Below are 9,528 nucleotides of genomic sequence, written 5' to 3'. Positions count from 1 at the left end.
AGGTGAAGCAAGAGACAAGGAAATGCAGTGGGAAGGAAAGGGATGAAAATCCAAAAGTGTGGATGCACCAGAGAGTGAAGTGGGACGCGATAAATCAGTAGCAATCGTGGGAATGGGTGAGTAGACACAAATGTTGCCGTTAATCCCCAGCAGGTGTGGGATCAGCAACTGGTAGTAACCAGGTGGGCGTTCGGACAGCAGCAGCCGCTGACATCGCAGGTGTCGGGACAAGACAGCGACGGTAACAGAGTGGGCACGAAAACCCAGCAGCCTTTTCAAAAGTAATAGGAGTAGAATTAGGCCATTCAGCCCATCAAGTCTACTCCGCCATTCAATCATGCCTGATCTATTTTTCCTTCTCAACCCCATCCTCCTGCCTTCTCCCCATAGCCCCTGACACCCGTACTAATTGAGAATCTATCTCCACCTTAAAAATATCCATTGACTTGGCCCCCACAGCCTTCTGTGGCAGTCCTGTGATAATCCTCCACTAAAACCCTGCATCCCTGTGGTAATCTTATGGGCACTGAACCCCTGTGGTAATGTTAGGGGTACTAAACCCTGCAACCTGTGGTAATGTTAGGGGTCCAGAACCCTGCATCCCTGTGGTAATCTTATAGGCACTGAATCCCTGTGATAATGTTAAGGGTACAAAACCCTGCAACCTTTTGGTAATATTATGGGTACTTAAACCCTGCAGCCTGTGGTAATCTGACAGGCACTGAACCCTGCAGCCTGGGGTAACGTTAGGGGTACAGACCCCTGCAACCCTGTGGTGATGTTAGGGGTACAAAACCCTGCTGCCTGGGGTAATTTTATAGGCACTACAATCTTGCAGCCTGTGGTAATCTGACAGGCACTGAACCCTGCAGCCTGGGGTAACATTAGGGGTACAGACCCCTGCAACCTGTGGTAATGTTAGGGGTACAGACCCCTGCAACCTGTGGTAATATGACAGGCACTGAACCCTGCAGCCTGGGGTAACATTAGGGGTACAGAACCTTACAACCTGGGTTAATGTTAGGGGTACAGACCCCTGCAACCCTGTGGTAATCTGACTGCCACAGAACCTTGCAATCTGTGGTAATGTTACGGGTACTTAAACCCTGCACCCTGTGGTAATCTGACAGGCACCGAAACCCTGCAACCTGTGGTAATCCCGACGGCGGCGCCGCCAGCACCAGCACCCGGCGAATCACCACCTGACTGAGGCGGGTCAGGAGGCAGTTGCTGGCGATAACCTGGGCGGCCGGGCGTTAGGACCCAGCGGCGCCCGCAGCGAGCCGTTGGCGCCGGCGGTGGCGAAGTGTGTGTGTGTGTGAGTGTGAGGAGCCCGCCCGCGCGCCCGGCCGCGATCTCAACCGCCGCCCGCCCGCCCGCCCGCGCGCCCGCGCCCGCCCGCACCTCCCCGACAGTAAGTAAGCAGCGCCTCTGGCCCGCGTCCAGCCGCGCCGTATGACCGCTCCTCTCCTCAACCTCGGCAGCCGCCGGGCTTCAGGCCAGGCCAGAGAGCGGGCGGGGAAAAGGCAAATTGAGAGGCGGGGCTGCCGGGGAGCATCAGGCGGGGCCTAGGGGGAGCTCCGTGTGGAGAGGGTTGAGAGGGAGGGAGGGGGGGGGGGGAAGTTTGGCCGCCCGGCCCTGCAACGGCAACGCTGCTCCCGGGTCACCGCCACCCCTCCCCCCCCCCCCCCCCCCCAGCCCAGCCAGATGCTTGGCGTCAACCATCCATGGAGTTCACACTCTTATTATGTGTGCAGAAGACAGTTTACCTGACAGTTCATCAGCATGTGCAAATATTTACACACGCAGTCCAAACACACTGTGATCCTCCTGCGTGAGAGTCACTTAAACTAGTTTTGAGGCTGAACCATTGATGCACTGATGCAGTTCACACTCTTATCATGTGTGCAGAAGACAGTTTGCCTGGTGGCAAACTGGTGGGTATGGGTTTGTTTTGAAAGTTTACTTTTCGTTTTGCATCTTTAATAGAAACATAGAAAATAGGTGCAGGAGTAGGCCATTCGGCCCTTCGAGCCTGCACCGCCATTCAATATGATCATGGCTGATCATCCAGCTCAGTATCCTGTACCTGCCTTCTCTCCATACCCCCTGATCCCTTTAGCCACAAGGGCCACATCTAACTCCCTCTTAAATATAGCCAATGAACTGGCCTCAACTATCTTCTGTGGCAGAGAATTCCACAGATTCAACACTCTCTGTGTGAAGAAATGTTTTCTCATCTCGGTCCTAAAAGACTTCCCCCTTATCCTTAAGATGTGAACCCAGGTTCTGGACTTCCCCAACATCGGGAACAATCTTCCCGCATCTAGCCTCTCCAAACCCTTAAGAATTTTATATGTTTCAATAAGATCCCTCCTCAGTCTTCTAAATTCCAGCGAGTATAAGCCTAGTCTATCCTACTCCTAAAGATGCAGAAGGGTCTCGACCCCGAAACGGCACCCATTCCTTCTCTCCAGAGATGCTGCCTGCCCCGCTCAGTTACTCCAGCATTCTACCTACAGAATCCTTAATGGTGGTCTTGATGATATTCACACCTCCTAGATCAAGAAATACTACTGTGGCGATTTTGGCTCAACAATATGGTAAAGGCAGAAGGCTGCATAATCAATAATAATCAATAATGCATAATCTGATTTTGACCCTATAGATCAGCTATTCCTTTTCTCCAGAGACCCGAAACGTCACCCATTCCTTCTCTCCAGAGATACTGCCTGCCCCGCTCAGTTACTCCAGCTTTTTGTGTCTACCTACAGAATCCTTAAATGGTGGTATAGATGATATTCACACCTCCTAGATCAGGAAATACTACTGTGGAGATTTTGGCTGAACAATATGGTAAAGGGAGAAGGCTGCATAATCAATAATGCATAATCTGGTTTCGACCCTATAGATCAGCTATTCCTTTTCTCCAGAGATGCTGCCTGACCTGATGAGTTACTCCAACATTTTGCTTCTATAATCAAAAGTATTGGATTTCATCGGAAATCCCACTTGTTTTTTGTTTGGATAAATTCAAAGATGTTCTGTGGTGTTGTATGCAACGTGACAATAAACTAAACTGATAAACTTGTAGAAATCATGGATATTTAGAGATCACCTTAACCTCGTTCAATGATGGATCAGGCATGGACCTAAGTTTGTATTTTGAAGAAGGCTAGAGAAGTTGTTGCCATTATTTGGGCTGCCGTTATACATTTATCAACTGATTGGGTTTGGATTGACTGACGACATTGCTGATTGTATAGGCATGCTGCAGACAATGCTGCAACGTTGATTTCTCTTGAAACACTTTGACCTAATGAAAGGCATTACATAAATGTAGTTCTAGCTGTCCAGGTTGGAAACTTAGTCCAGGGTTGCTATAGGAAAGATTTTGTTAAGTTGGAAAGAGTGCAGAGAGGATTTACAAGGATGTTGCCAGGACTCGAGGTCCTGGGCTATAGGGAGTGGTTGGGCAGCCTACGACTTTATTCCTTTGAGCGCAGGAGGATGAGGGGTAATCTTAGAGAGGTGTAAAGATCATGAGAGGAATAGATGAGCTAGATGTACAGTGTTTTACGGAGAGTAAGGAAATCAAGAACCAGACAGGTTTAAGGTGAGAGGGGAAAACATTTAATAGGAACTTGAGGGGGATCTTTTTCACACAGAGGGTAGTGGGTATATGGAATGAGCTGCCAGAGAGGGTAATTGAAGCAGGTACTATTACAACATTTTTAAAATACATTTGGATAGCTACATGGATAGAAAAGGTTTAGAGTGATATAGGCCAAATGCGGGCAGGTGGTACCAGTGTAGATGAGGTAAATTGATCGACATAGAAAATAGACTTGGGCCGAAGGGCTTGTTTCCATGCTGTATGATTCTTTGATTTATCCATGGATGTACCCATTCTCCCGACCTTCGCCAAAGTGTTTGATTTGTAGATCTTGGAGTCAAACCCAATTGTGTTCCCAGTTATTTAACATGAATGTCATTGACTAACAATGAGCACCAAGAATGTTGCTGATTATTAAGCAGAGTGAACACTGTTTATTGAGCATAGAAAACATTGAATAGTTTGTCATGCAGAACATGGAGCGTGGAAAAGCCATGTGGAAGCTCGGAGGTTCATCTTTATCCTTGGAAGCTAGCATGGTAGTGCATTGAATTCTCTGGATGAGGGTAGTGGTAGTGGCCGAGGGATGGGTTGGAGAGGTGGTACTGATCACAGTCTATTGAGCCCTGCTGGAAATGCTTGGGGGGGGGGAAGCTGGGAGAGAAGAGAGGCAGGACAGGGTCTAAGGAAGGGTCTCAACCAGAAATGTTGCCTATTCCTTTTTTCCAGGGGTGCTGCCTGAGTTACTCTAGCTTTCGTGTACATCTTCAGTGACAGATAATAGGCGCACACAGGCAATGGGGTTTAATAGGCAAATAATTGGAACAAAGGTCAGTGATTAAAACAGAAGGATTGGAAAGTTACAAATTGCGAAGCCAGAGGAAGGAATGTAGGAGGAGGGAGAATGGAGAAATAGGTGCGAATCCAGGATATGGGGGTGGGGGGAGGAGTTTATTAGAGGTGACCTAAAACCAGAGAATTCAAGGAGTTTGTATGTGATGCCCTTCATGGTTGAATAGCCTGTTGCTGATTATTGTTTGGATTGGCAGGTTGGATGCCAGTCTGAGTGAAATATAGGACCGCACAGCTCTTAACAAAAGTTTGGAGGGGTAAAGGCCCCTGGTGCGAACGTGTCGAAGATTAACCCATGAATTTATTGATCGTAAATTGTTCTTAAAATGATTGAAACCATTACTGTTCCATTTTCTCACAACATCTGAGCCCTGCAGTTTAGTGCCTCGTAATGAATTGTAGATAATCTATTCTTCTCTGCATGAATTGCATCTGTGATAGAATTTCTCAGCAACAGAATTATTTTCAAAATCTTTTTTTTTTTTGCAGCAGATAACATTGTGGTGATCTGAGCTTCAATGAATGTGTGTGTGCATCAGTTATAACTGTTGTTATAGTTGGTGGAGAATTGGACCTAGAAACAACTGTCAGTTCAGTTAAAACTCAACTGAAATTATATATTATATCTACAAGAAAATAACTGCAGATGCTGGTACAAATCGATTTATTCACAAAATGCTGGAGTAACTCAGCAGGTCAGGCAGCATCTCGGGAGAGAAGGAATGGGTGACGTTTCGGGTATCCACAGGTCAAAGGATTCTGGTAAATTGGTTAAAATTCAAACTTGAAGTCAATCATTTAATTTGTCTGTGGTATATTGTGCACAGAATAGCAGCTGTACTTACCTGCCCATTGTAGGTTTTACAGTTATGTAAAAAAAATTGAACAAAAACCACTCTGCAAAGTTCCTTAGAATTAATATGTTAAAAGGTAGCTTATATATCTGCTTTATAACAATAATCTCTGAGATTGAATTACAGCTTTATAATTGCTTCCAATTTTTTCATTAAACATGAAGTTATTAAACATGAAGTCATTATACCTTTTAAAAAAGCATTCACCAATTCCTTTACCACATTCTTTTTGCCTTATATTTCCACCAGAGCTCCCATTTGCTCTTCTGTGCTTTACATCCTATCACTGATCTCTTACTTTCTCTCCTCTCCTTACTCTTTTGTACCATATCTCAATACCCTAACTTTTCTCACATCGTATGAAAGGTCATTAACCTGAAATATTAACTTTCTTTTCTTTCCACACATGTGCTTGACCTGCTGAACATTGTCAGTATTTTCTGTTTCAGGTTTCCCTCACCTGCAGTATTTTGCTTTTGGAAAGATTTTTTCAAAAATATTTTTAAAGGTATACCCTCCGTTTTGCTAAATTAAAGCCTTAAAATCATATTTACTGTTCGATTAAATTTTTTTTTAAAATCTAATCTAATCTATGGTTGGAAGCATTTGCAGTGCTACAGGCTAGGGGAGCATTTCAATGGAGCGCTGGGAGAATTTTGCCTTATTGCGTTTGTCTTTTGGAGGCGGCTTTAAACTGTGTTCCTGTTAGGCGGATGTCACAGGATTCTTGAAACCTGAAGAGTAGCAATTGAGGATTCTCTGTGTTCCAAGCTAAAGTTTTTCACCAAACTAATCCCATTTGAATTCATTGTCCCTTTGTAACTTTGTGCTTTTTGTGGAACCTGACTTTGTGCAATTTAGCTGCAAGCCTAGGGTCACGAATAGAAAGTCATGTATCCATGTTTTCTGAGGTAAAGAAGGTTGGATTAAATTTCAAATAAACTAATGACCAGGCAAAACTGCAGGATTTCAGTTTGGGCAAACGTGAGGTCATTTTGGATTTTAATCGACTAGAATAGGTAAAAAAAAATCATGTCATTTTCTATGCCTTGGTATGGGCAGCATCCTTTTGTACTGTGATTAGTTTAGTTTAGAGATACTGAGCAGAAACAGGCCCAAACAGTCCACGCCGAACAGCGATCACCCCGTACACTAGCACTATACTACACACGAGGGACAATTTACAATCTTGACAAAAACCAATTAACCTACAAACCCACACGTCTTTGTAGTATGGGAGGAAACCGAAGCACCCGGAGAAAACCCACGCGGTCACGGGGAGAACGTACATATTCCATATAGACAGCACCAGTAGTCAGGATCGAACAAGGGTCTCTGGCGCTGTAAGGAAGCAACTCTACTGCTGCGCCATCGTGCCACCATCTGGATTTGTGGCTTCCTCTAATGTTAATGTGTTTGCAGAGGTTTTGTTCATTACAGTTTTTGACCTCTCTTGTGGAGTTCCACAATACAGATAAGCAACACTCGAGCACTGAAAAGGTTTACAAAATTGTAATGATCAAATTGTCACACTGTGGCAGGAATTTCCATAGTTTAATGACAGCACTAAGTTAATATTTTTAATTCTCTGCATTATGTAGTGTCTAATTGAGAGTGATTACAAGGCAGTAATCTCATCAAGGAGTTCAGATGTCATTGTTGGCAACAAAGCTGAGCAACTACTTTGATTACTGCGTGTATCCATTGTTTCTTACACGTTTGACTGAACAGAATAGATTTTGATCAGGATGGGTTATGATGTGCAGCTGGCCACTGTAGAACAACATGCAAACTTTATTAACCAGCATCTGCAGTTCGTTGTTTCTACAATATATATATATATATATATATATATATATAGGCTAATGTGAAATTTATGTTAGGCATTCGCAAAATCATTTAACTTCAGATTTGTAAAATAACTTTAAAGTTCTGAAGTTAATTTAGTATGGGACATAGGCATCATTAGCATAGAAATTATGAGAGAGATATTGTGTATAAGAAGCACAATCTAATGTTTCAGTTTCAATTTAGTTTATTGTCATGTGTACCAAGGTACAGGAAAAAGCTTTTGTTGCGTGCTATTCCGTGTCAGCGGAAAGACAATACATGATTACAATCGAGCCATTTACAGTGCATAGTCAAGTCAAGTCAATTTTATTTGTATAGCACATTTTTTTAAAACCCACATTGGCCAAAGTGCTGTACATCAGTTCAGGTACTAAGAACGAACATACAATGGCACACAAACATAACAGCACATACATAAACACTTCACAGCGTCCCCTCAGAGGGCCTCAAACGCTAGGGAGTAGAAATGGGTTTTGAGCCTGGACTTAAAGTAGTCGATGAAGGGGACAGTTCTGATGGGGAAAGGGATGCTGTTCCACAGTTTAGGAGCTGCAACCGCAAAAGCGCGGTCACCCCTGAGCTTAAGCCTAAACCGCGGGATAGTTAATAGCCCCAAGTCGGCCGACTTGAGGGACCTGGAGATAGAGTGGTGGGTTAGAAGATTTTTGATATGGGGGGGGCAAGCCCGTTTAATGATAAGGGAATAACGTTTAATGCAAGGTAAAGCCAGCAAAGTCCGATCAAGGACAGTCTGAGTGTCACCAATGAGGTAGATAATCGACAGTGACAATGTCACTGTTTCAAGGATTTTGCTGTGTGATTTTGCAGCTACATTTAAATATATTATACCAGTGAATAGAATTCTGAAAAAAAGTCATTAGCTGTGAGGTCATAAAAATTGTTGTGTATGCGGTCTGGTGGCTCAGCTGTTGGTGTGTTGGAAAGGTGATGATGTCTGCAAATATCGCTGCAAAATAATCTTTGACAGATTTTGACGTGAAAACCATTAAAAAATCTATTCATTGAAATCAAACCCTTTCTGACTCGGGAATCTGGTCACACCGAGGAGAAATATCTCAATGAAAAGTAACATAATTTGTTTTGTGAATGTAAATAATGAGTTAGTAATCTAGCAAAGTCGTGTAAAATTTTGGCGCTTTATTTCGATTCTTTACTCTTAATGTGTGCACTTCAATTCAGAATGAGAGTGCTTCAAGTGGGGAGGAGGAGGCACAGTAGCGCAGCAGTAGAGTAGCTGCCTTACAGCGCCAGAGACCCGTGTTTGATCCTGACTACAGGTGCTGTCTGTACGGAGTTTGTGCTTTCTCCCCGTGACCGAGTGTGGTTTCTCCGGGTGCTCCAGTTTCCTCCCACACTCCAAAGACATACAGGTTTGTAGGTTAATTAACTTCGGTAAAATTGTAAATGGTCTGTAGTGTGTAGGATAATACAAGTGCACGGGGTGATAGCTGGTCGGCATGGACTTGGTGGGCCAAAGGGCCTTTTTCCCTGCTATATCTCTAAATTAAACTATGTGGCAAAGTTTCATCTAATCTTGAGCCCATGGCGATTCATCTGAAGCATGTGTTTCTAATGGGAATTTGGATCATGGTCAGAAGTAGAATCCCAGACTCTTGTCAATTTAACTGTGGAAATACTAAGATCAATTGTTTCACCCGTTCCAGTAACAGAAACTGAACCCAAGACGTTTCTGGTCTGTTTCAGCTGTGCCTAGTATCACTCACCGCCTAGCTACAGATCAGAGGGCAGAGAATTTCAGATTTAGTTTTTAACCTGAGGAGGTGAAGGGATGTTTAAAAACGTGCTCAGTTACAGCAGGAGGTATGTTTTCATATAAAGTTGAAAACAAAGACTGGAGAAATGCATTCGTTGAGGGTGCTCTGTCGACAGTTCTGTCTGAACTCCATCCCATACTACTCCGATAGTTCATGATAGTTTGGCTGTGGTGAAAGAATTCCTGGATTTTACATTGGTCAGCAGAAAACTCTAACTTCAAAATCTACAGTTAAGGTTCTTTAGCTTCTGAAACTGGTGTCTCGGTGCAGCATTAATGCAAAATCAGTACGTACTTCTTCACTTATCCCTTGCCTTTGCCAGCATCAAGTACGACAACAGCACCCTTGCACTGATTTAGAGGTCCCTCCTCTTGATGGCTTAATCTTAGAGTGAGGGCTGGCATTTCAGAGAAATACTTTGAAGAAGAAATTAAATTAAGAAAGAGGGATCCGAAGCTGGTTACTTTCCTCCGGTGCACAATGCAAGATCTTTTTTTGTGGCTAGCTATGTTTCTTTGAATTAGCTCAATCAGTGTTCCTTCGGTCTTCCTGATAAAGT

General features: G+C 43.8%; 1 protein-coding gene across 2 annotated transcripts in view; it reads left to right on the top strand.

Annotated features, from left to right (window-relative positions):
* The first annotated feature begins 1,324 nt into the window (after positions 1-1,324).
* raraa (retinoic acid receptor, alpha a) overlaps positions 1,325-9,528 on the top strand; it is a 524,616-nt gene continuing 516,412 nt past the window's right edge. For both annotated transcript variants that reach the window (XM_078424857.1, XM_078424854.1), the window contains exon 1: positions 1,325-1,414. The gene's annotated coding sequence lies outside the window, so the exon portion shown is untranslated. The remainder of the gene's footprint in view (positions 1,415-9,528) is intronic.

The sequence above is a fragment of the Rhinoraja longicauda genome, chromosome 29, assembly GCF_053455715.1.
Source record: "Rhinoraja longicauda isolate Sanriku21f chromosome 29, sRhiLon1.1, whole genome shotgun sequence".
In the NCBI taxonomy this organism is placed as follows: domain Eukaryota; kingdom Metazoa; phylum Chordata; class Chondrichthyes; order Rajiformes; family Arhynchobatidae; genus Rhinoraja; species Rhinoraja longicauda.
Note: the sequence above shows the minus strand (reverse complement) of the source record. Positions and strands in the feature narration are given on the sequence as shown.